The following is a 25279-nucleotide window of genomic DNA, read 5'->3' as shown; positions in this document are numbered from 1 at the left end:
GGGCCTTTAATGAACTTAAGCTCCAGGAGAGAGGTTTGTTGATGCTGCTGTCTCCCCATCTGAGGGTCGCACTATGGGAGGGAAGAGGCTTTCTCTCTCTCCCCTGGGTAATGGACGAGGGGATATTGTGTTCCAGGTCTCTAAGTAACATCATCACTGAGCATCATCAGCCCTTCCTCTGAGCGCTATTACACACACTAGCTGCTGGTGATAATGATCTGCTGTCTCTGTGTAGACTGATATGTTCTTCTACAGAGTAGACAGAGATGGTATAGTCCCCTGACAATTTTTGCTTTTACTGGTAGTTCTGTTTTCTCTATTAAAGCTAGACCTTAATTGAAACAATAACAAAGTGGTCACCCCACCTTTGTTTTGGTAAAAAGCTGAGGGATGGGCCTGGAGAAAAGTAACCACTTTCAAATTCATAGACAGTGCTATGGATGCAAGGACTGACCATCCATGAAATCAAAATGATAGTTTTAATCATGTTTTGGGGCTATATACGGTTTGTTTACATTTACAATGTTTACAAACATTGGAGTAAAACAAGCTTATACTTTGGGTTCTGATGGGGTATGACAGTAAAACTAAGCACATGAGGCATTTGTAAGTTATATTCTTCAAGAATCAATGGGTATTTATCAATAATTTATAAGTCCAAACATAGTTGTAGCAACTAGCAACCGGTTATAGCATTTTTGGCCCATCGTGCCCAAATCATCCGAAAATATCTACAATTTATTGTGAAGCTCAACAAAGTCACTTATAGATGTTTTGAACATGATGCGTGGGAAAAAAATACTAATATCGGTCCCATGACTTGAATGTGATTTGTGCAACAAATGCTAAGACGTTAGCATGTGGAAACAGTGCCAGGGAAACCCAAGCATAGTGTTGTCATACATTGTCCACAGACTGCTTACGGGTTAAGGAAACCAATATGTCAATTTGTAATATGGGTGAACTATCCCTTTAATGTTAACACCCATTCATGGGAGTACAAACTAAAATCACATGAAAAGCCAATATTTTGGTTTTCTATTACGCTAGCTAACAGCCAAATGACCAAGGCCCAGATTTTTTAAGCGACGACGACCCTTTGCCGTGCGTTATGACGCACCCGTAACGTGGGGTTTCCTAGAGCTTAGAGCAGGGTTACCGCGCCCATCGCTGCTGTTTGATGGCAGTAGGAAGAGTTTGAGATATTACTTGTGTGAATAAGTAGTGAATAGGGGAACGACGGTGGGAAAGACAAGGACAGAAGATTGGAAAGAGGTTGTTGTGAGTTAGAAGACCGTCCCTAGACTCAAACGCATTGTTGTTCCACAAAGCAGTTGGTAGGGTTAACATTGCCTCATCTTTGTGCTGGTGTGTCTCCCCTTGGCGGATCGAAAGCTGGGTTCGGGGAGTGCCGCTCCTCGATAGCTTGCTAGCTCTAGTCTGTGTGCTAGTAGGCGGAGAGGAGTCGATCTTCGCTGTTTCCAGTCAATGCGATATAAACAACGGATACCCTCGACTGAAAACGGGTAAGTTATGATTTTGGACGGAGGGTTGACAACTTATTTTAAAGTTGTAAGTTAGCCTGCTAACATTGGTTTACGGTGGCTAACTAGCTAGGAAGCCAGGCGAAAGGGGTTAACTAAATTGGGTTGAGTGACTCGCTGGTTGAATCTGCCTTTACTGCGACGGAGGTGGGGGTAGGTACCTAACTAAATAGTTGATCGACACCTAACTAAATAGTTGATCGACAATAAACTCACTTTAAATTATTCGATGTGGAACTATTTTGAGTTGTGGTCGTAGTTACTCACAGTATATAACAGTAACTTTATGCAAACGTTTAAAACAATTTATAGTGTGGGTTAGTTATTTACCGTGGCTGGGGTTTAACTTTAGATGTTTTACAATACTGTACATTGAGTGGGCTAGCAAGCTAACAAACGTTAGCTACCTTACTAGCAACTAAATTTAAACTTCAAAACTAGTGGTAGCTAGTACTAGTTGCTAAGATCGATCGATAGCTAGTTAACGATAGGTAGCTACTGTCAACATCTGAATTTCTGAGTTGCACTGCCTGTCACTCATCTAACTAACGTTAGCAAAATAGCAAACGTACTGTAGCCAGCTAATGAAATGGTGTGAGTGGATTCAGTCTACTGTAAATTTGATTTTGAAAAGATGAATATGTTGGTTGACCGACATTCCATAGATAGCTAGCTATTTACAGTAGCTAACTAGTAAATTGGCAATAGCAAGTTATCTTAAATGCTTGTTAAAAACTACTGTACCAAGTGGCAGAGATGCTGATGCATAACGTTCTGATATATCTGACTTTGTATTTTTGCAAGGATTAAGTGATACGGTTATCCCATAGAGGATTTGTTTTTAATTTAGTACAAGTCAGTGAGACTACAAATGTCTGGTACACCAACGCTGGAGCCGACAGCTAGCTTCTACGATCCCCACTTGTTCGTAGTCCATACCTGACATAGACACTATAGCAAGCCATAACGTTACAGCCTACGTTTGCTGGTTAGCAAGACAGTGGGTGTTTGCCTGCCAAGAGTAGCCAACCAAGATGTAACGTTAGCTAGTTGCTGCTGGGACATTCGTTTTGTGTCCAGCCTAACACTGTCGTCTAGCTAGCTAACGTTAGTTATGTAGAAAGTGTTGCTAGTAGGCAGTAGTCTGGTTAGCCAGCTTGCTACTTTGTTCGTGTACGGTGCATTTAATTTGTCTTAATTTGAGCCTCAACGTTTAATGATATAGAGATGTAGTAAACTAACGTTAATTGGATTTCGACAATCTGTTCACCCTTGCCATGTGTCTATTAGCTAGTGTACAAGTGGTTACACCTAAATAGTAATGCCGCTCCAGTGTGAATATTTAATGGAATAAACTAGAGGAAATGAGTAACGTTCACTTAAAATGAGGAAGCACCTAATCTTGTTAGTTTCTAACTATATAAATAAAAATGTAGGGAGGAGACATCTTATGCAAACATTTTAACGCGCGGGACTTTCAGTTCCATTGAATCAGACACTGTAGCACAATGTTGAGAACGAGTAGTAACAATGTTGCCATTATCGAACTCTGGGTGAAAGAAAAATCGTAGATTTGTTACATTTAGAAAACAATATAGGACGGCTGTAGTTTCGGTTTTCCCCTGTAGTTATTTGCTAGCGTTAAACATTTTCCTTCTTTCAAAAGGGCTATTTGTAATTCTTGCTTCACAAAGATGAATTCATTTTGCAAGTCCGCCACCCCCCTCCATGAATGAATGGGTTCCTGTATTCAGGGCCCAGGCAGCTGCAACGAACAAGATGGCGTTCAAAGCCTTTTTACACACCGCTTTTTTTACCCAGACTGAAAGACAGCAGCCCAGCATCGGATGTATTCAGGCTTACCATAATAGATATTGGGAATGTTTCTTAATATACAGAGTTGTTAGTAAATATACGACTTTATAATGTATGAATAAATTATTCAAATGATATTAAAGTGAAACCGGTGTAAATAGTGTGGGGTGTGGGACATCTTGAATTTTAGCCAGTGAGCTTCTACATTCAGAAATATTCTGTCTACGTGTATAAATATGTAATAGCACTCTCGATTTAACTGTTCTTCATATGAATGAGATTTATTTAATGTTTTAACACTATGTATTTGAGTCAGTATTCTTCCAATACAACTGTATGTTTCTTTTTGATGTACGGTATTAGTCTAGTGTGTAGTGTATGTATATATGTATATATGTATATATATGTATATATGTATGTGTGTGTGTATATATATATATATATGTATGTGTGTATATGTACATATGTATGCGTGTATATGTATATACATGTGTGTGTATACATACAGTTGAAGTTGGAAGTTTACATACACCTTAGCCAAATACATTTAAACTCAGTTTTTCACAATTCCTGACATTTATTTGTAGTAAAAATGCCCTGTCTTAGGTCAGTTAGGATCACCACTTTATTTTAAGAATGTGAAATGCCAGAATAATAGAGTGATTTATTTCAGCGTTTATTTCTTTCATCACATTCCCAGTGGGTCAGAAGTTTACATACACTCAATTAGTATTTGGTAGCATTGCCTTTAAATTGTTTAACTTGGGTCAAACATTTTGGGTAGCTTCCACAAGCTTCCCACAATAAGTTTGGGGAATTTTGGCCCATTCCTCCTGACAGAGCTGGTGTAACTGAGTCAGGTTTGTAGGCCTCCTTGCTCGCACACACTTTTTCAGTTCTGCCCACAAATTTTCTTCAGGATTGAGGTCAGGGCTTTGTGATGGCCACTCCAATACCTTGACTTTGTTGTCCTTAAGCCATTTTGCCACAACTTTGGAAGTATGCTTGTGGTCAATGTCCATTTGAACAAAGTGGGGGTCAAAATCAAAAGTAACAGTCCGTATCTGGTGTGGCCACCAGCTGCATTAAGTATTGCAGTGCATCTCCTCCTCATGGACTGCACCAGATTTGCCAGTTCTTGCTGTGAGATGTTACCCCACTCTTCCACCAAGGCACCTGCAAGTTCCTGCACATTTCTGGGGGGAATGGCCCTAGCCCTCACCCTCCGATCCAACAGGTCCCAGACGTGCTCAAAGGGATTGAGTTCCGGGCTCTTCGCTGGCCATGGCAGAACACTGACATTCCGGTCTTGCAGGAAATCACGCACAGAACGAGCAGTATGGCTGGTGCCGTTGTCATGCTGGAGGGTCATGTCAGGATGAGCCTGCAGGAAGGGTACCACATAAGGGAGGAGGATGTCTTCCCTGTAACGCACAGAGTTGAGATTGCATGCAATGACAACAAGCTCAGCCTGATGATGCTGTGACACACCGCCCCAGACCATGACGGACCCTCCACCTCCAAATCGATCCCGCTCCAGAGTACAGGCCTCGGTGTAATGGTGTAACGCTCATTTCTTTAACAATAAACGTGAGTCTGGCCATCACTCTTGAGACAAAACTGCGAATCATCAGTGAAGAGCACTTTTTGCCACACCTGTCTGGTCCAACGACGGTGGGTTTGTGCGACATTGTTACCGGCGAGGTCTGGTGAGGACCTGCCTTACAACAGGCCTACAAGCCCACAGTCAAGACTCTCTCAGCCTATTGCGGACAGTCTGAGCACTGATGAAGGGATTGTTTGTTCCTGGTATAACTCGGGCAGTTGTTGTTGCCATCCTGTACCTGTCCCGCAGGTGTGATGTTTGGATGTACCAATCCTGTGCAGGTGTTGTTACATGTGGTCTGCCACTGCGAGGACGCTCAGCTGTCCGTCCCGTCTCCCTGTAGCGCTGTCTTAGGCGTCTCACAGTACGGACATTGCAGTTTATTGCCCTGGCCACATCTGCAATCCTCATGCCTCCTTGCAGCATGCCTAAGGCACGTTCACACAGATGATCGGGGACCCTGGGCATCTTTCTTTTGGTGTTTTTCAGAGTCAGTAGAAAGGCCTCTTTAGTGTCCTAAGTTTTCATAACTGTGACCTTAATTGCCTACCGTCTCTAAGCTGTTAGTGTCTTAACGACCGTTCCACAGGTGCATGTTCATTCATTGTTTATGGTTCATTGAACAAGCATGGGAAACCGTGTTTAAACCCTTTACAATGAAGATCTGTGAAGTTATTTTGATTTTTACAAATTATCTTTGAAAGACAGGGTTCTGAAAAAGGGATGTTTCTTTTTTTGCTGAGTTTGTCTGTGTGTGTACCAGTCAAGTTTATACTCGCCTACTCATTCAAAGGTTTTTCTTTACTTTTACTATTTTCTACATTGTAGTGAAGGCATCACCTGTGAATTTACACATGGAATCATGTAGTAACCAAAAAAGTGTTAAGCAAATCAAAATATATTTTAGATTTGAGGTTCTTCAAAGTAGTCACCCTTGATGACAGCTTTGTTTTGCATTCTCTCAACCAGCTTCACCTGGAATGCTTTTCCAACAGTCTTGTAGGAGTTCCCACAAATGCTGAGCACTTGTTGGCTTCTTTTCCTTCACTGCGGTCCAACACATCCCAAACCTTCCCAATTGGGTTAAGGTCGGGTGATTGTGGAGGCCAGGTCATCTGATGCAGCACTCATCACTCTTCAAAACTCTTCTTGGTCAAATAGCCCTTACACAGCCTGGAGGTGTGTTGGGCCATTGTCCTTTTGAAAAACAAATTATAGACCCACTAAGCACAAACCATAGGGGATGGCTTATTGCTGCAGAATGCTGTGGTAGCCGTGCTGGTTAAGTGTGCCTTGAATTCTAAATAAATCACAGACAGTGTCACCAGCAAAGCCCTGAATACAGAAAATGAATGGCGAGTTAGTTTCTGGACACAGTAGACCCCTCTTCCTCATCACTCCATTTGAGGATATGTGTCTCAGTAATGATTTAAGTTACAATAAATCATAGATTTTCGTACATATTTGCCAACTTTGTTGTTCAGGGACCTTTTTATATCTATCATATGTTTTGATAAAAATGTTATCCAAATGAAAAGTGAAGGCTTGCTGTATCTGTGAACTTTAAATATCAGTGTACTGGGTCTGCTCCTTTACCATTGTCACATTTTGATTATAGGCTAGTCCTACATGTCCTTTCTAGACTTAAATAAGTGAATGTGACTTGGAGCAAAGCAAGTACTGTGAATGAGAGGGGCATTGCAAGGATTTGTGGACACTGTGAAATATCATATTGCTTGTAAGAGAGATACATTGGCCCACTTCTGCCATAACTTAAGTTATTCATTTACTGAACGTGGTTTTGATTTTCATTTGTTTTGATGCACTTGAACAACAATTAGTGAATTCTCCCCACCTGCCTATACCTACAGGGTACTGGCCATCAAGCAGACTGAAGCCTTTGGGTCCTTTATTAATATGTATTCACTTCTATGTCTGTGCCAGGAGAGTGAGTGACTTAACCAGCACTTGCCCCCCCCTCCCCCCCAGCTGACGCTACTGATAGCTATGTTAAGGAAAATTGTACTTTCTATGCCTGTTATATGTGGTTGTCCCATCTAGCTTTCTTAAAATGAACACATTAACTATAAGTTGCTCTGGATAAGAGCATCTGCTAAATAACTAAAATGTGACTTTCACTTAGTCCCGAAATAGAAGTCACCTAATTTCTCAGTCTTACTCACAGAATGCTGAGCGCCACTGTGGTTTCTCTCATCTTGGAAGTGTGATTGAGTCTAATCAGTGACTACAGTATTCAGGCCTCCAGGCTCTCTGATCTCATAGCTCTCATCTCATAGTTGCTTACAGGTCAGAACACCACACACCTCCAGTAGAACATCGGGAGATGCTTTGCACACATCTACACACTACATCCCCCTTCTGTGTCATTTCATGTAAGCTGTTCTCAAAAAGACTTTCACTCATCTAAATGTGCATATTTCATTTTGTGCGACTGCGACCCCACTGTAACCTTACATGATCCACTGCCTCATGTTGACTTCTGGCAGGAACCAGGAGGGTGAACAGGGAGCACATCAACAGTTGAAGTCGTAAGTTTACATGCACTTAGGTTGGAGCCATTAAAACTCATTTCTCAACCACTCCACACATTTCTTGTTAACAAACTATAGTTTTGGCAAGTCGGTTAGGACATCTACGTTGTGCATGACACAATTAGTTTTTCCAACAATTGTTTACAGACAGATTATTTCACTTATAACTCACTGTGTCACAATTGCAGTGGGTCAGAAGTTTACATACACTATGTTGACTGTGCCTTTAAACAGCTTGGAAAATTCCAGAAAATGATGTCATGGCTTTAGAAGCTTCTGATAGGCTAATTGACATAATTTGATTCAATTGGAGGTGTACCTGTGGATGTATATTTCAAGGCCTACCTTCAAACTCAGTGCCTCTTTGCTTGACATCATGGGAAAATCAAAAGAAATCAGCCAAGACCTCAGAAAAAAAATTGTGGACCTCCACAAGTCTGGTTCTTCCTTGGGAGCAATTTCCAAATGCCTGAAGTTACCACATTCATCTGTACAAACAATAGTATGCAAGTATAAACACCATGGGACCACGCAGCTGTCATACCGCTCAGGAAGGAGACGAAAAGTGCAAATCAATCCCAGAACAACAGCAAAGGACCTTGTGAAGATGCTGGAGGAAACGGGTACAAAAGTATCTGTATCCACAGTAAAAGAAGTCCAATATCGACAACCTGAAAGGCCGCTCAGCAAGGAAGAAGCCAGACTACGGTTTGCAACTGCACACAGGGACAAAGATCGTACTTTTTGGAGAAATGTCCTCTGGTTTGATGGAACAAAAATACGACTGTTTGGTCATAATGACCATCGTTATGTTTGGAGGAGAAGTGGGAGGCTTGCAAGCTGAAGAACACCATACCAACCGTGAAGCACGGGGGTGGCAGCATCATGTTGTGGGGGTGCTTTGCTGCAGGAGGGACTGGTGCACTTCACAAAATAGATGGCATCATGAGGGAGGAAAGTTATGTGGATATATTGAAGCAACATCTCAAGACATCAGTCAGGAAGTTAAAGCTTGGTCGCAAATGGGTCTTCCAAATGGACAATGACCACAAGCATACTTCCAAAGTTGGGGCAAAATGGCTTAAGTACGACAACAGTCAAAGTTTTGGAGTGGCCATCACAAAGCCTTGACCTCAATCCTATAGAAAATTTGTGGGCAGAACTGAAAAAGCGTGTGTGTGAGCAAGGAGGCCTACAAACCTGACTCAGTTACACCAGCTCTGTCAGGAGGAATGGGCCAAAATTCCCCCAACTTATTGTGGGAAGCTTGTGGAGGGCTACCCAAAACGTTTGACCCAAGTTAAACAATTTAAAGGCAATGCTACCAAATACTAATTGAGTCTATGTAAACTTCTGACCCACTGGGAATGTGTCGAAAGAAATAAAAGCTGAAATAAATCATTCTCTCTGCTATTATTCTGACATTTCACATTCTTAAAATAAAGTGGTGATCCTAACTGACTTAAAACAGGGAATTTTTTATTAGGATTAAATGTCAGGAATTGTGAAACTGAGTTTAAATGTATTTGGCTAAGGTGTATGTAAACTTCCGACTTTAACTCTATACATATAGTGCCTTACATGAAGACTTCAGTTGGTGTCTATCAGACTAGTGGAGTTGACACGTTAGTTGTTTGACTGTCATACCAACGTTTGCCTTGACAATCAGGACGCGAAAGCAGACTCCGAATGTGTCTAAGTGACCTTTCCCCCACTGGCTTGACTTGTTCATCTTAGACTGAGAGATGACATGACATGATGAGCATGATCACTACCAGGGGATGAGCTGAATTATCTGCCCTTTGGGTAACCAGAGGGGAGTATTTGTTTTGTTTTAAACAGATTTTCATCCCACTGGATTTTTATGTGAGCGTAGGGATTAAAATCTTACCGTCTGTGGATTTCAGCTTTTAGGATTACAAGGTTTTGTCAACGATAGTGCTGATTTTCCTATGATCCTGCTTTTAGCCATATGGAATTTCTTACTATCACAATAGCAGTACCGCCCTGTTATCATGACTGGTGCTGCCACAGCCAGACTAGATGGGATTATCTATAAGTGAATTGCTGGTTAGTTTCTGACTAGTGATGGGGGAGAAAATCGATACAATTACATATTGGGATATGTTGGTTGTGCCAAAATGCCAGAATTTTTCCTTAAATAGCTTGTTCTCCTTTTTTAAATGGACGGCCAATATGTTTTCAGCACTTATTTCCATGACTGATCAAAAATTGTTTTCTCTCTTGTCCCTCTGCGGCAGACCTATATAGTGATCAATATGTTTGGAACATTGAATTGCAGTATCAAATCACAATTCCTATTGAATCGTGATGAATATAAAATCGCAATTCGTATCGGCACACGTATCGTGAGGTCCCTGGCAATTTCATCCCTATTTTTTTTTTTTTTTTTTTTTACTGACCTACACCCTTTGTTTTACCATAGACGTGTTTATTTAGGATATTCTGCTTCACATAACTATATTGCACTTTTGTACAAGTTTCCACATTGTGACATTTTGTCTGACTCTAATAATGATGACACTGATTAAGTTAAAAGGAAAACCATACAAAACTTGCTATGGTATGTTCGCAATAAGAATATTCGTACTGGGGCAATATTTAACTTGGCAGCCCAGCACTTGGGGCTGAGAAACACTAACAGGCATTAACATCCCTCGGTAAGACGAACACCAGTCATGAGCAAAAGTTTCCTGTCACAATATTCTCTCCTGTTGTCTGTCTGTCCTCCATGTTCCTTACTCCATCATTTTAGCACACATTTGGGTCAGATCACTCAGCAGCCGTTTGACTGCTAATATTAACCTCCCTTACTTCAACGGCTGTACAGTCGGAACCAAGTCATTCCAATAGATTTCCCAGACAAGTTCCATTTCCTTGCTTGTCCCGCCCTTACCCCTTCCTCAACCTCACCTGTAGTGCAGGCTGATAGCTCGTCTTTACTTTAGGGTTCAAAGATGAGCTGTCATCCCTGTTTTACCAAATCTGACCCGTTTCCACCCGTGCTTAAGATTCTGAGATTCTATGCTGTCCATTCTCTCTCTCAAGCACCATCCACTCTGCTACACTCACTCCCTCCTGCTATTCCCCCAATGGGTCACGGCATGGCTGACATGGCAGCCACAGCAGCAGTGCCCTTCCATGGGGCTTGGCTATTTCCGATGCAGCCCTACTTTTTTATTTATTTTTGAAACCCAGGTGCCAGTTGAATAGTGACTGGGCACTAGAGCACTGGCCAACCCAACCTCCTCTGCTCTCTCTGGGCTGAGGGAAGGGTGGGATGTTGAAGCCTAGCCTGGGCCTGACCCCCTGAGGTCGAAGTATATTTGAACACAAACAAGCACATCTTCACCACCACTGGGTTATTTTAAGTATTGGCTGCATGTGACTGGCCACTCTTCTTCTCTGCTGTCCCCCCCCCCCCCCCCCCCCCCCCCCCTTTCTCCTCGCTCTCAGCTGTGTGACCAGGCCAGTGGTGGTGGGGGTTGTGCCGAGGGATGGACAACCTGGTTATTCTGGGCATCCCAGGTTTGTGTTAGCTGTCGGCTTCATAATCTGCATTTCTTTCCTGTGTTTTACCTGAGGACAAACATGTCCATTGTCAGTACATCATCTCTGTTCCATTGTTAGTTGTCCCAATGTGTGGGAGAAAGCCAAGTAAATACAAGCCACACAGTTTCGGTTAGCTGTATACCAGGAGAGCTGTGTTGTGGTAACCATTCTGTTCACCAGCTAGTTTGAATGAAGGTCCGCACAGTGTGGCCCTGGCTTTTTCAGGGATGACTGCACAGCTGAGGGCCCCACTATGTTTTGAATAGTCAAAGTGAGTGGCGACAGGGCAGTTAGTGAGCCCTTTACTCCTGTGTCATCGGTCGTTCCACTGCTCTGGAGTCCTGTCAACCTAAAACAGCACTTTGCATGGGGAACCTCAGGGCTCTGCTTCTCTGAAGAAAAGCCTATTGCTTTCTATTTACATTCAGCCCCATAGATTTGACTGCCTGCTGGAAAATGTGACCAAACCAGAACTCTGACAGGAAGGCAGTGAGTTTTTATACGTCAGAAAAAGAGACTGAGTCGCCGGACTAAAAAGGTCTGGCTGACTGTCATGTGACACTTCACACGTGTTCCTCTCTTTTTGGTATTTGGGAGAGGGAGCAGGGGGAGGGGTAAATATATTAAAGGAGTGTATTTTGTTTTTTAAACAGTCATGCTTTTGGCTTTGGGCAAGCTTGACTCATGTTTTTTCTGTGCCTTCATTTTTCCGCAATGAAAAAGCTAGTTGTGCAAATGTCACAAGCACAAATGGGAAAATAAATGGCGTGGCATTTGGAGTAAGTCTGCCAGCATGGGCACTATCCTGTGGAACCTGTTTGGCTCAAGCCTCGTGCTCGGGGGTGTTGCTGCGAGGAGGGGGGAGGCAGAGGGTGGGCTTACCAGGCTGCCGTGCAGATGGGTGCCTGGGAATTTAGGTGCTAGAGGACCGGTGAAGGGTTACGGACACCCCCAATAGCTCTGTTTCTCTTAATGACTCTGTTCTGTTTGGAGTGGTAAAGTTCAGAAAGCTCCACTTTACTATGGCATTCCAGGCCTGATAGTGATTTGGACATCTGTGTGTTAATCTCAGTATTGTGGTTGTATACAAGTATGGCCACCTGTGAGAAATTAGAAAAAATAAAGATACCCCTCTGTGGTTATGCCATGCTTGTGGGAGTTTTGTATTGTTTTCACTGTTTATTGTGGCTGGTAGTCTGGACACCTGTACAGCACAGAACATACCTGCCATTTCCACCCAGCCCAGCCTCCTTCCTACAAGCTTGAAGCATCATGAAATGTTTCATGAGTCAATCAATTAAATTTCCCATCAATGTGGTGTCTATCATCAGGCGATCTCTACAGAATGCACTAATCACCCACGAGCACCCGTCTTTACAGAAATGGGACCATTTACCCAAATTCCATATTCTTCTGTGCACTGTTTCTTTACAAGCGAGAGGAAAGTGGAATGCATTTTTTTTTTAATGGAGCTTAGCACAGGTTAGCATTCATAACTGAACATCATTGTACCCCATTGCCTTTGCAATTTAGGCTATATAGGCTATACAATTTCAAAAGCCTTAGTATATTAAAAGTTAAGCTTAATGGAAATAACACAAACCTTGTTAACTGACTCTGAGGACTCTGAGGATGGCCAGCTTTTCTATGCATGTGCCTCGTGTAAGAAAAGTGTGCATAAATGTACTGTATGTGTGCTGTCGTATGTTGGGCCTGCGTGGCCATGGATTTAAGTGTAGTGCTCCTTTTTTAATTAATTCTTTCATTGAATTGCGCCAGCGTGTTTCTTCCCCACATCCATTCTGAAGTCAGCCCCATGGTTCGACAGCAGAGGGTTCTTGTTTACCGAAGCCACGTTTCTAACCGTAGTGGGGGTCGTCGTCCCAGTTGTCGAGGAAATGCAAGGGACTTCGCTAGTTGCCATATGCATGTAGCCCCTGGGCGTGTAGCTGCTGAGCAGGAACTGCTTTTGTGTAGACAGAATATATAGTATATGGAGTCCTGATGCTAGTGTCCTCTGAGAGTGGGGCCTTTTATGATGGCCAACCCATCCCGTCTATCCCCATCAGCCCTGAGGTCCTGACTTCAATGGGACTCACATCATCATAATAATAATAATAATACATTGAAAGGATACTTCTGTGTTGGGCCTTTTTGTCAATGTGTACACAAGCTCAAGTATTGTGTGTGTGACCATCTTTGTCATTTTCTCAATTGTATGTCTAGTCAGCTCTGACAGAACAGCATAAAGAGTCTCTAGGTCAATTAAGTGAATAAGCAAAAACAATTGTATGTGGTTCGAGCAGTCACAAAAAATGTGTTCGCAATTAGTGAGGCTACCGTCATTGGTAAGAGTACTGTTACATATGCCTAGTAGATATTGCAGAGGCACACAGCAAGACTAACAATACAAATACTGCTGCAAGTCTGAATATATGGATTTATACAAGGAATTACCAGATCAGAGGAACCCTATCCCAATCAAAAGCGTTTCACGTTATGTATTCTAGCCCCAGGATTTTGGATCCAAGTCTGCTTTGCTCTATTTTCGATGGTGGGAAAGTAGGCTAGTGGGTACTCATTTCAGTTCATTGATACTTTCCTATAGGTTTTGGAATTCACCCATTCCTGACATGGGCCAGTTGTAGTCAGGTGGTCTCTATTCCCCAGTCCCACAGTGTAAAATTGTCATGGTTATAAGAGGCTGCCTCGTGAAAACATGCCAATGTCTGTGCTGTGGTGTCGGGCTGTGCTGTGGTGTAGGTCTATGCTGTGGTGTGTGCGTGCGTGCCATATTCTGGGTTGTTTGCGGCTCTGTCTGGGATCATGGTGAATAGCGGGCAGTGGTCCCTCCCAGTCATGGCAGTGTCTGGCTGTCTGATTGAATTTGTATGTTCTACAATAACCGTTTGCTCTCTTTTGCTTTCTCTCTCTCTTTCTATCTCTCTCTCTCTCTCTCCCTCCAGTGTTTTCCGATAGCACTGGCAGTCGGCTATACAGCGGATTATACTCATTTTCAGCTGGGTACTTTTTCCACTTAATTTAACTAGGCTACTTATCATTTAGGTAGTCAGAAAAGTCAGCCGAGCCCCCTCCTGCTAGAATGAACGATATGCATCTTCTAGCGATCTATTCATAGGATAGACTTACAGTTAGGAAGTGAGGGATGACAGGGAAACGCTGGTTTGACAGTCTGTCTGTCCCGCCTCTCGGTACCTTGGTGTGTACGCTGTGGTTGCAGTCTAATTTCTTTGCACAGAGGGACAGGGCATGAATTGGCACGTCCCATATAATGGCGTAACGATGAGTCAATCTTGTTTGCCCATTTGTTTTCTGGCACAGTCATTTATTTTCTTTAGCGTGCAGGGTCTGACATTAACGGTGCCCCGGACCGGTGGGCCAACTAAACCTGTGGCCGGTGGATCCCGTAACTTTTCAGCGCATTTTGGCATTCCAGTTCAACATTTACCTGCTCTGTCGCAGTCTACGGTTGGAAACTACATGTAAATGTTATGCTGTTTGTATTTATTTTAGGGAAAGTGATTTACAAAAGTTAACCTTCTATAGTGAACATGCCAGCAATATGCTGGCTACTGTTGATGGTCTGCAAAAAGAACCTACAAAAATACACCTAGCATTTGTCTTGGCTAGCCTACATGTCTCTCTTTTGGAATATTCCTTAAAGGGGCAGCGTCCTATTTTCAAATCTTTTCAATTACATACTTACGAAATAAAAATGAATGCAATTTATACAATGTAATTCCAAAGAATATAGTAATACTTGCATTGCTAAATTATATTACACAGCTTTTTAACACATATAATAACCAAATGCAGCCTATTAATAGCTGAGTATAGAGTGAAAGCATGCCAACCTATAGGCCCTGCATGACCGTAATCATTTAAGAACTACACCATCTCCAGGCCAGTAGAAATTCTGTTCGGGCCAGAAGATTTTTGGCCAACTGGCCTGATCGGGCCAGTGAGAAAACAAGTTAATGTTGGTCCCTTGCGTATTTCATATGCAGCCACGGAGTGGTGGTGCAGAGACTTTACTGTGCTTTGATTGACGAACAGCAAGCTTGACTAGTTTTACAAAAGGTGTGGAATTGACTGAATAAAGTCGATCTCATATCCTTGCCTAGTTATGTCCATGATATCGCATCAGGACCAGTAAACTAAAAATCTGGTTTGTATTTTCAATATGAAGTCAATCAGGAGTTGCCAGACAGTGATGTTAAAATGAGTGACATCACTCGATGAAGATGGTGAATCCTCATCACTGCAGGAACAATGGGTAGGCTAGTGGAGAGCGCCAACACTCTGGTCCAAATAAAAGAAAATGGATTGAAGTGTTTTCTTTTTTTGGGGGGGGGGGTGATAATACTTCTATGGTATTGATATGGGTCACAGATGTCAAACAAATCAAATCACATTTTATTGGTCACATACACATGGTTAGCAGATGTCATTGCGATTTGTAACGAAATGCTTGTGCTTCTAGTTCCAACAGTGCAGCAATATCTAACAAGTAGTCTAACAATTCCACAACAACTACCTGATACATACAAATCTAAGTAAAGTGATGGACTAAGAAAATGTACATATAAATATATGGATGGGCCATGACCGACCAGCATAGACAAGATGCAATGGATGGCATAAAATACAGTATATACATCTGGAATGAGTGGTGCAAGATATGTAAACATCATTATTAAAGTGACATTAATGAAGTGACTAGTGATCCATTTGTTAGTGGCCAATGATTTCAAGTCTACAGTCGTGGCCAAAAGTTTTGAGAATGACACATTAATTTCCACAAAGTTTGCTGCTTCAGTGTCTTTAGATATTTTGTCAGATATTACTATGGAATACTGAAGTATAATTACAAGCATTTCATAAGTATCAAAGGCTTTTATTGACAATTACATGAAGTTGATGCAAAGAGTCAATATTTGCAGTGTTGACCCTTCTTTTTCAAGACCTCCACAATCCGCCCTGGCATGCTGTCAATTAACTTCTGGGCCACATCCTGACTGATGGTAGCCCATTCTCGCATAATCAATGCTTGGAGTTTGTCAGAATTTGTGGGTTTTTATTTGTCCACCCGCCTCTTGAGGATTGACCACAAGTTCTCAATGGGATTAACCTCTCTAGGCTAGGCGGGACGAATTCGTCCCACCTACGTAACAGCCACTGCTATCCTGTGGCGCGATTTTCAAAACCTTAAAAATCCTATTACTTCAATTTCTCAAACGTATGACTATTTTACAGCCATTTAAAGATAAGACTCTCGTTAATCTAACCACACTGTCCGATTTCAAAAAGGCTTTACAACGAAAGCAAAACATTAGATTATGTCAGCAGAGTACCAAGCCAGAAATAATCAGACACCCATTTTTCAAGCCAGCATATAATGTCACCAAAACCCAGAAGACAGCTAAATGCAGCACTCACCTTTGATGATCTTCATCAGATGACAACCCTAGGACATTATGTTATACAATAATGCATGTTTTGTTCAATCAAGTTCATATTTATATCAAAAACCAGCTTTTTACATTAGCATGTGACGTTCAGAACTAGCATACCCCCCGCAAACTTCCGGGGAATTCGCTAACATTTTACTAAATTACTCACGATAAACGTTCACAAAAAGCATAACAATTATTTTAAGAATTATAGATACAGACCTCCTCTATGCACTCGATATGTCCGATTTTAATTTGGTGAAAGCACATTTTGCAATATTCTAAGTACATAGCCCAGGCATCACGGGCTCGCTATTTAGACACCCGGCAAGTTTAGCACTCACCATAATCATATTTACTATTATAAAAATTTCATTACCTTTTGTTGTCTTCGTCAGAATACACACCCAGGACAGCTACTTCAATAACAAATGTTGGTTTGGTCCAAAATAATCCATCGTTATATCCGAATAGCGGCGTTTTGTTCGTGCGTTCCAGACACTATCCGAAATAGTAAAGAAGTGTCACGCGCTTGGCGCAATTCGTGACAATAAAATTCTAAGTATTCCATGACCGTACTTCGAAGCATGTCAACCGCTGTTTAAAATCAATTTTTACGTCATTTTTCTCGTAGAAAAGCGATAATATTCCGACAGGGAATCTCCTTTTCGGCAAACAGAGGAAAAAATCCCAAAGGCGGGGGCGGTCGGGGTCACGCGCATAAGCTAGTGTCTCTTGATGGGCCACTTGAGAAAGGCGATAATGTGTTTCAGCCTGGGGCTGGAATGACGACATTCTGTTTTTTCCCGGGCTCTGAGCGCCTATGGACGACGTGGGAAGTGTCACGTTAGAGCAGAGATCCTTAGTAAATGATAGAGATGGAAAAGAAGTTCAACAAATGGTCAGACAGGCCACTTCCTGTAAAGGAATCTCTCAGGTTTTGACCTGCCATTTGAGTTCTGTTATACTCACAGACACCATTCAAACAGTTTTAGAAAATGTAGGGTGTTTTCTATCCATATGTAATAAGTATATGCATATTCTAGTTACTGAGTAGGAGTGGTAACCAGATTAAATCGGGTATGTTTTTTATCCAGCCGTGTCAATGCTGCCCCCTAGCCCTAACAGGTTAAGGTCTGGGGAGTTTCCTGGCCATGGACCCAAAATATCAATGTTTTGTTCCCCGAGCCACTTTTGCTTTATGGCAAGGTGCTCCATCATGCTGGAAAAGGCATTGTTCGTCACCAAACTGTTCCTGGATGGTTGGGAGAAGTTGCTCTCTGAGGATGTGTTGGTACCATTCTTTATTCATGGCTGTGTTCTTAGGCAAAATTGTGAGTGAGCCCACTCCCTTGGCTGAGAAGCAACCCCACACATGAATGGTCTCAGGATGCTTTACTGTTGGCATGACACAGGACTGATGGTAGCGCTCACCTTGTCGTCTCCGGACAAGCTTTTTTCCAGATGCCCCAAACAATCGGAAAGGGGATTCATCAGAGAAAATGACTTTACCGCAGTCCAATCCCTGTACCCTTTTCAGAATATCAGTCTGTCCCTGGTGTTTTTCCTGGAGAGAAGTGGCTTCTTTGCTGCCCTTCTTGACACCAGGCCCTCCTCCAAAAGTCTTTGCCTCACTGTGCGTGCAGATGCACTCACACCTGCCTGCTGCCATTCCTGAGCAAGCTCTGTACTGGTGGTGCCCCGATCCCGCAGCTGAATCATCTTTAGGAGACGGTCCTGGAGCTTGCTGGACTTTCTTGGGCGCCCTGAAGCCTTCTTCACAACAATTGAACCGCTCTCCTTGAAGTTTTTGATCCGATAAATGGTTGATTTAGGTGCAATCTTACTGGCAGCAATATCCTTGCCTGTGAAGCCCTTTTTGTGCAAAGAAATGATGACGGCACGTGTTTCCTTGCAGGTAACCATGGTTGACAGAGGAAGAACAATGATTCCAAGCACCACCCTCCTTTTGAAGCTTCCAGTCTGTTATTCGAACTAAGTCAGCATGACAGAGTGATCTCCAGCCTTGTCCTCGTCAACACTCCACCTGTGTTAACGAGAGAATCACTGACATGATATCATCTGGTCCTTTTGTGGCAGGGCTGAAATGCAGTGGAAATGTTTTTGGGGGATTCAGTTCATTTGCATGGCAAAGAGGGACTTTGCAATTCATTGTAATTCATCTGATCACTCTTCATAATGTTCTGGAGTATATGCAAATTGCCATCATACAAACTGAGGCAGCTGACTTTGACAATTAATATTTGTGTAATTCTCAAACATTTTGGCCACGACTGTATGTAGCCTCTGTCTTAGTGATGGCTGTTTAACAGTCTGGTCTTGAGATAGAAGCTATTTTTCAGTCTCTCGGTCCAAGCTTTGATGCTATATATGGATCTAGGTCTACTGATTTTAATCAAAGCGTTGACTATGGAGTAGTCAACTGCTGCTTTCTGTGTCGCAAAGCCCATGTTTAACACCTGCTTCATTCTTCAGGCATACCTTTTAAAAAGGAAGCTTGACACATGTGGACTCTTCCATGATTCGGCCCATTGCAGTAAATTTTTGTACAACAGCAGATGAAACTAACACTGTAAAAGTGTGAAAAATGATCAGTGTTACTTACTGAGGGTTGCGATTTGGTTGGCTATTCCATGAGCTTGTGGAAACACTTTCTGTCTCTTGTGCTCACTCGCTCGCTCTCTTTTCCTTAATGCTACTGCTGGACTCCATTTGGCAAAGAGAGGGCCTGAGAGACGGAGTGTGTGCTTGAGTGAGTGTGGCCGAGGCTTTTAAGAAATGGCTGGGAGTGATTCCTGCCTTTCCCCATCAGCCCCCTTGTCCTGGACCTTTTTGTGACCTTGTGTTTAAGCTCCCTTCACATGCATGACTTCCTCACAGCACTTAGCCCCCTGTTCAGACACTGGCCGCATACTGTCCAGCTGCCCGTCCACTCTGCACCCAGTAGGCCTTCATCCCAGTGACGGGGCAGGCCTTTAGAAAGCCACCCCATATACCCCCATAAGGGGGGGGGGGCTGCTCCTTAAGGTGAGTCAGTAGAAGGGGTAGGATTGTCTCAGTGCTGGAGGAGAGGTGGAGAATAAAGGGGAGAACTGGTGGGGGGTATTCACATCACAGCAACCTGGAACTCCATTTGAGAAGCAAACCAGTGGGGAAGGGTGAGTATGGAAGCCCAGTTCAGGTTTGTGCTACAGTATGGAGAAGAGCGATAGCTTTTGTTTGGCTGTTCCTCCATATTTTCAGTTCCCTGTCCTCATGAAAGACTGATGTCCACCCAGAATGTGTTTGGTTTCCTTTTGATTCTTGACTTTTTGTGCTCGGTACTGTCCAAGTAGCCAGGGGTTTATGGAAGTAGGCTAGTGGAATGAAGGAAGAATGTGGTTTGTCTCATGTAGCTAGTTAACCACAGATTTGTTTCAAAATGTTATGTACTGTAATCTAGGTTACGAACTATGATGTTGGACAAACAGGTTTGGAAGGTGTTTGTTTTCATGAGACAGTTATTCTTATTGAGATTTGCTCACGGGTTTTTCTCCATATTTCTCAGATTTTCTCTCCCCTGCTATTCATAAACTAGCTTATTTGATTTGAATGGCTTTGAATTTCTGGTTTGTATGGTAATAACACATTGGTACATATCTGGTACTTCTTCAATCTGGTAGTTCAATCGAAAAATAACTTCAAATCACATTTTATTTGTCACATACTTTATCAACAACAGGTGTAGGCTTACTGAAGGGGCCTACACATGCAACAATGCAGAGAAATAATAACACAAGGAATAAATACACAATTTGTAACGGTAACTTGGCTATATACACAGGGTACCTAGTCGGTGCAGGGGTACAAGGTAATTGAGGTAGATATGCACATATACAGTGCATTCGGAAAGTATTCAGGCCCCTTAATTTTTTTCCACATATTGTTACATTACAGCCTTATTCTAAAATTGATGTCGTCCCCCCCCCCCCCCCCCATCCATCTACACACTACCACATGACAAAGCAGAAACATGTTTTTAGATTATTTTTTTTTGCAAATGTTTACAAAAACCCTGGAAATATCACAATTGCATAAGTATTCAGACCCTTTACACAGTACTTTGAAGCACCTTTGACAGTGATTACAGCCTTGAGTCTTCTTGGGTATGACTACAAGCTTAGCACACCTGTATTTGGGGAGTTTCTCCCATTTCTTCTCTGCATATCCTCTCAATCTATGTCAGGTTGGATGGGAAGCATTGCTGCACAGCTGTTTTCAGGTCTCTCCAGAGATTTTCGATCGGGTTCAAGTCCGGGCTCTGGCTGGGCCACTCAAGGACATTCAGAGAAGCCACCCCTGCATTGTCTTGGCTGTGTGCTAAGGGTCGTTGACCTGTTGGAAGGTGAACCTTCACCCCAGTCTGAGGTACTGAGTGCTCTGGAGCAGGTTTTCATTAATGACATCTCTGTACTTTGATCTGCTCATCTTTCCACCGATCCTGACTTGTCTCCCTGTCCCTGCCACTGAAAAACCTGCCCACAGCATGATGCTGCCACCACCATACTTCAGCGTAGGGATAATGCCAGGTTTCCTCCAGACGTGACGCTTGGCATTCAGATAAGTCAAAAGTGTTGGTGCAAAAGGGGGTCAATGCAGATGGTCTATGTAGCTATTTGGTTAACTATTTGTCAGTCTTATGGCTTGGGGGTAGAACCTGTTCAGGGTCCTTTTGGTTCCAGACATGGTCCACCACTTGCCGTGCAGTAGCAGAGAGAAGTCTGTGACTTAGGTGGCTGAAGTCTTTGACAATTGTTAGGGCCTTCCTGGTATAGAGATCCTGGATGGCAGGTAGCTCAGCCCCAGTGATTTACTTGGCTGTATGCACTACCTTCTGTAGCGCTTTGCGGTCGGATGCCAAGTAGTTACCATACCAAGAGGTGACTCAGCCAGTCAAGGAGCTCGCAATTGTGCAGCTGCAGAACTTTTTGGGGATCTGAGGGCCAATATTAAATATTTTCTAGTGTACTTACTGTGATGATTATTTCAGGTCACACTGAGCTAGTGTTGAATGATTTGTTTTGAGTATGGAATAGGCTAAATATGGAATAATCTGACGGAGGACTAGTGTGTCCATCTACGTGTGCTGCAGCTGCCTCAGCTGAGCTCACCACCCACAGCACCTCTTGCTGCTCAGGCAAACAGTAGCCTCTGTGGCTTGGGGCTGTGGCACACAACAGAACAGGGACTGAGCATCTGACCATGGTCAAACACGGGAGTTTTGCTTGCAGACCGGTCAGATGGTATTTGTCACCTGTCTGGTGTATTACCCGAAGGGAGAGGGCGATTGAAAGAGATTGTTTTGGGAGGATGCGCTGTCGCCACTTCCGCTGGGTGTTTCAACAGAGGGAGAGAGACAAGCAGCAAAGGAAACACCCTTTGAGAGGAAACGCCCGTTCAGAGGCTCCGCTCTGCACTTCCTGGTGTAGAGGGAGTGTGCTGACATACACCGAATAAATGGCTGAAGTACTGACATGCAGACTGTCTCACTGTGCAACATCATGGAAGGAAGATCTATCCACTACTCCTCTCGCTTTTAGAAATGAGCAAATCTGGTCACGAGGTAAATAGCGCCCAGGGAATAGTAATGCGACAGTGTGAAGTCTAAGATCAGCCAGGCAGGAAGGAGTAACGCCACATCATGTAGGGGATGAGTGGGGCAGCTGGGAAGGGGTCTTTAATTATTAAGACCAACCCCCTCCTCCTCCTCACCCCCATGCTGCTTCAACAGGGCCTCATGGTTAATACTTAATATATGGCACAGTTTGGTGAGAGGCAGGATTTAACTGTCACACAGTGACCAAATCTCAGCCTTGCAGACAGTTCAACATTAAGATTTCCGACACCACACTTTTTCTGTTGTCAAATGCTGCCCCAATTTCACACCAATGTGGCTGACGGTACCATTAGATTAGGTGTGTAGATTGATAGTCAGGGAAGTCATCATTATGTCATAAAATATATGGTTGTTTTGTCAGAGCCTCATGTGAAGTGTCTATAGTATCAAGCATACCACCGTCAACGTTTTCAGAGACATTTCCTAGATTTAGAGAACATGAGTTTTCTGATCTGTATCATAGCCCTTATTGCTGTTAGGGTTGTGTTAATTACAGTTACCTTTTAACAGTGATCGTTTTTTAATCTTTATTTTTTTTCACCCAAAAGTGTGCTTCCACACGATCTCTTTTAAGCACCACGCACTCTTTCTTTAGATGACAGCTGAAACTTAATTTGTAGGTAACCAGTTATGCTGAAGTTAGCAAGCTAACCTAAAACAAGACTGTTTCGAATTAATTATAACATTTTATTTAACCTTTTTATTTAACTATGAATGCCATGGCTGAATGCCTAGATTGAGCAACTCATTTCCCACAATGATTTTATTCAGAACATAACTTCCATTCCATTTAGCTACTGTTTCTGTTGTAGTTCTCAGGTCAAAAGATTAAAGCAAAGGATCCCAATTCTAGTACAGTAGCAGCTTGTGACTAGTAGGGCTGTGACAATTATGGAATTTTGGGTAACTATTGTCATGCAAATTGACTTGGATATTGACATAATGTTTTGAGCATGTAAAGCATGATAATGCATCTTTGAAAATCACCTATGATATACCTAATAAATATAGCACAGGTTTGGTGATTTCTCCCGTCTCAAAGGAAGCTTCTCCTGACAATGCCCTTCTGCTTGTAAAATGATTACTAACTTCATCCAATTAATGTAAAAATGAAGAACTGCAATTGAGTAAATGGTCTTAGGGATGTAACGATTCACTGATATGCATCGGTCCCCGCTTCGCCCCAACCCGGGCCGACCGGGCCCTTGCACACATCAACAACTGACACCCACGAAGCATCATTACCCATCGCGCCACAAAAGCCGGGGCCCTTGCAACGCAAGGGGAACAACTACTTCAGGTCTCAGAGCGAGTGACGTCACTGATTGAAACGCTATTAGCGCGCACCACCGCTAACTAACTAGCCATTTCACATCGGTTACATATGGTCAGAAAACAGATTTTAAAACATGTTTTTTTCGTCTTATTGTTTTATTCAGAAAATAACTTATCTGTTGTGACTGAGTTGATGCGTCCTCCAGTTCAGTAGCCTATCGAACTTTTATGCATGTAACTGCGTAGGAGTGTCATAACTGTGTGCACAGTACGGGAGACATAGCTACTTGTGCCAACGAGAGGTAGGCTATTCGTACATCTGCGCGGCACAAACAGCGTTCAGATGCTTGTAAAATGGCTTCCGCAATGTCAAGTCACAGGCTTTTTTTAGTTGAGTTACAACCAACGTAACTCGCTGGGTCAATGTTACCAAGTGTGCTGTAGAATTAATTATTATTTTTTACGGAGTTGTGTAGCCCACCGGAATAGATGCAACTAGGGCTGTGGCGGTCACGAAATTTTGTCAGCCGGTGATTGTCAAGCAAATAACTGTCATTCTAACGGTAGTTGACCGTTAATTAACAAACACATTTAGCATCTCCTGGCTTCCACGCAAAAAGTTGAATAAATCCATGTAATATAGCCTTCACCTTCACAATAAATCCATTATTTTAGACGGGTCTAAAGAAACATGATATGAAGAAAATGTAGTCTATTTCAGAAGAAAATAATAGCATACTCTGAGTTGTCCTTTATGCTAGGTCCTGATGTGGCTATGCCAAATGGTTGTGGGCTACACTAGTTCATTTAGTATGAAGAATACTACTATATGCTTAATTTAGAGTTATTGATGTAACTTTAGTTGTTCTACAAACGTTGGCCTCTCCATCACATGATCGGGTCTTTCTCACAGGCTACAAGGGAAGACAGACACATCGGGGACGCAACTGCGCGTGTCCTTATTCAATTCCGAGGTGCATATTGAAAAACTGTCCACATTTAGTTTTCATCAGCCAACAAGATTAGTAGGCCAAACAAACAGCAAAAGCTCTAGCATATGTCAATCTACTATTCCCCCATAGTACAGAAGTCGACTTATTCTGTGCAAGAAATAAATATTCCAAACATAGTCTGGGACAGTTGTGGGGTGCAATAGATCCCAAATTAATACAACCACGAGCATAAAAAAAACATGTTTTACGCAATGTGGCTGAACGTTTATCTTAACTATTAGGCGAAGGTCGAGAGCCGCGCGTCCTCCGAAACATGCCCCAGCCAAACTGCACTGCTTCTTGACACAATGCCCGCTTAACCTGGAAGACAGCCACACCAATGTGTCAGATGAAACGCCGTACACCTGGCGATCGTGTCAACGTGCATGCGCCTGGCCCGCCACAGGATTCGCTAGTGCGCGATGGGACAAGGACATCCCGGCCGGGCCAAACCCTCCCCTAACCCGGATGACGCTGGGCCAATTGTGCGCTGCACCATGGGTCTCCCGGTCGCGACCGTCTGCGACACAGCCTGGACTCGAACGAGGATCTCTAGACCGCTGAGCCTCTAGGGAGGCCCATCTCGTGAAGTGTTTTGATATAGATTTTCTAATACATTTGCATTGATGTTTGAATGATTAGAGGGACAATCGAGTGCTGAGTACCAGGCAGTTAGCAAGTTTGGTAGGCTACCATTGACCAGCAGCAGCGTCAGAGCTTGGAGAAGCCTAATTACCGTGACTATGACTGCATGGTCACATGGAATTTGAC

The 25279-nt window shown here is 42.9% G+C and overlaps 1 protein-coding gene across 4 annotated transcripts in view; it reads left to right on the top strand.

Moving 5' to 3' along the window:
- Nucleotides 1-1140: 1140 nt before the first annotated feature.
- The window catches only part of LOC106571997 (guanine nucleotide-binding protein G(I)/G(S)/G(T) subunit beta-1), a 52052-nt gene continuing 27913 nt past the window's right edge, over nt 1141-25279 (top strand). For 3 of the 4 annotated variants that reach the window (XR_014380675.1, XM_014145674.3, XM_014145677.3), the window contains exon 1: nt 1141-1526. The gene's annotated coding sequence lies outside the window, so the exon portion shown is untranslated. The remainder of the gene's footprint in view (nt 1527-25279) is intronic. The other variant, XM_014145678.3, reaches the window with a different exon arrangement.

The sequence above is a fragment of the Salmo salar genome, chromosome 15 (assembly GCF_965601325.2).
Source record: "Salmo salar chromosome 15, fSalSal1, whole genome shotgun sequence".
NCBI lineage: Eukaryota > Metazoa > Chordata > Actinopteri > Salmoniformes > Salmonidae > Salmo > Salmo salar.
The sequence above is the reverse complement of the archived record's forward strand: the minus strand, read 5'-3'. Positions and strand labels throughout refer to the sequence as shown.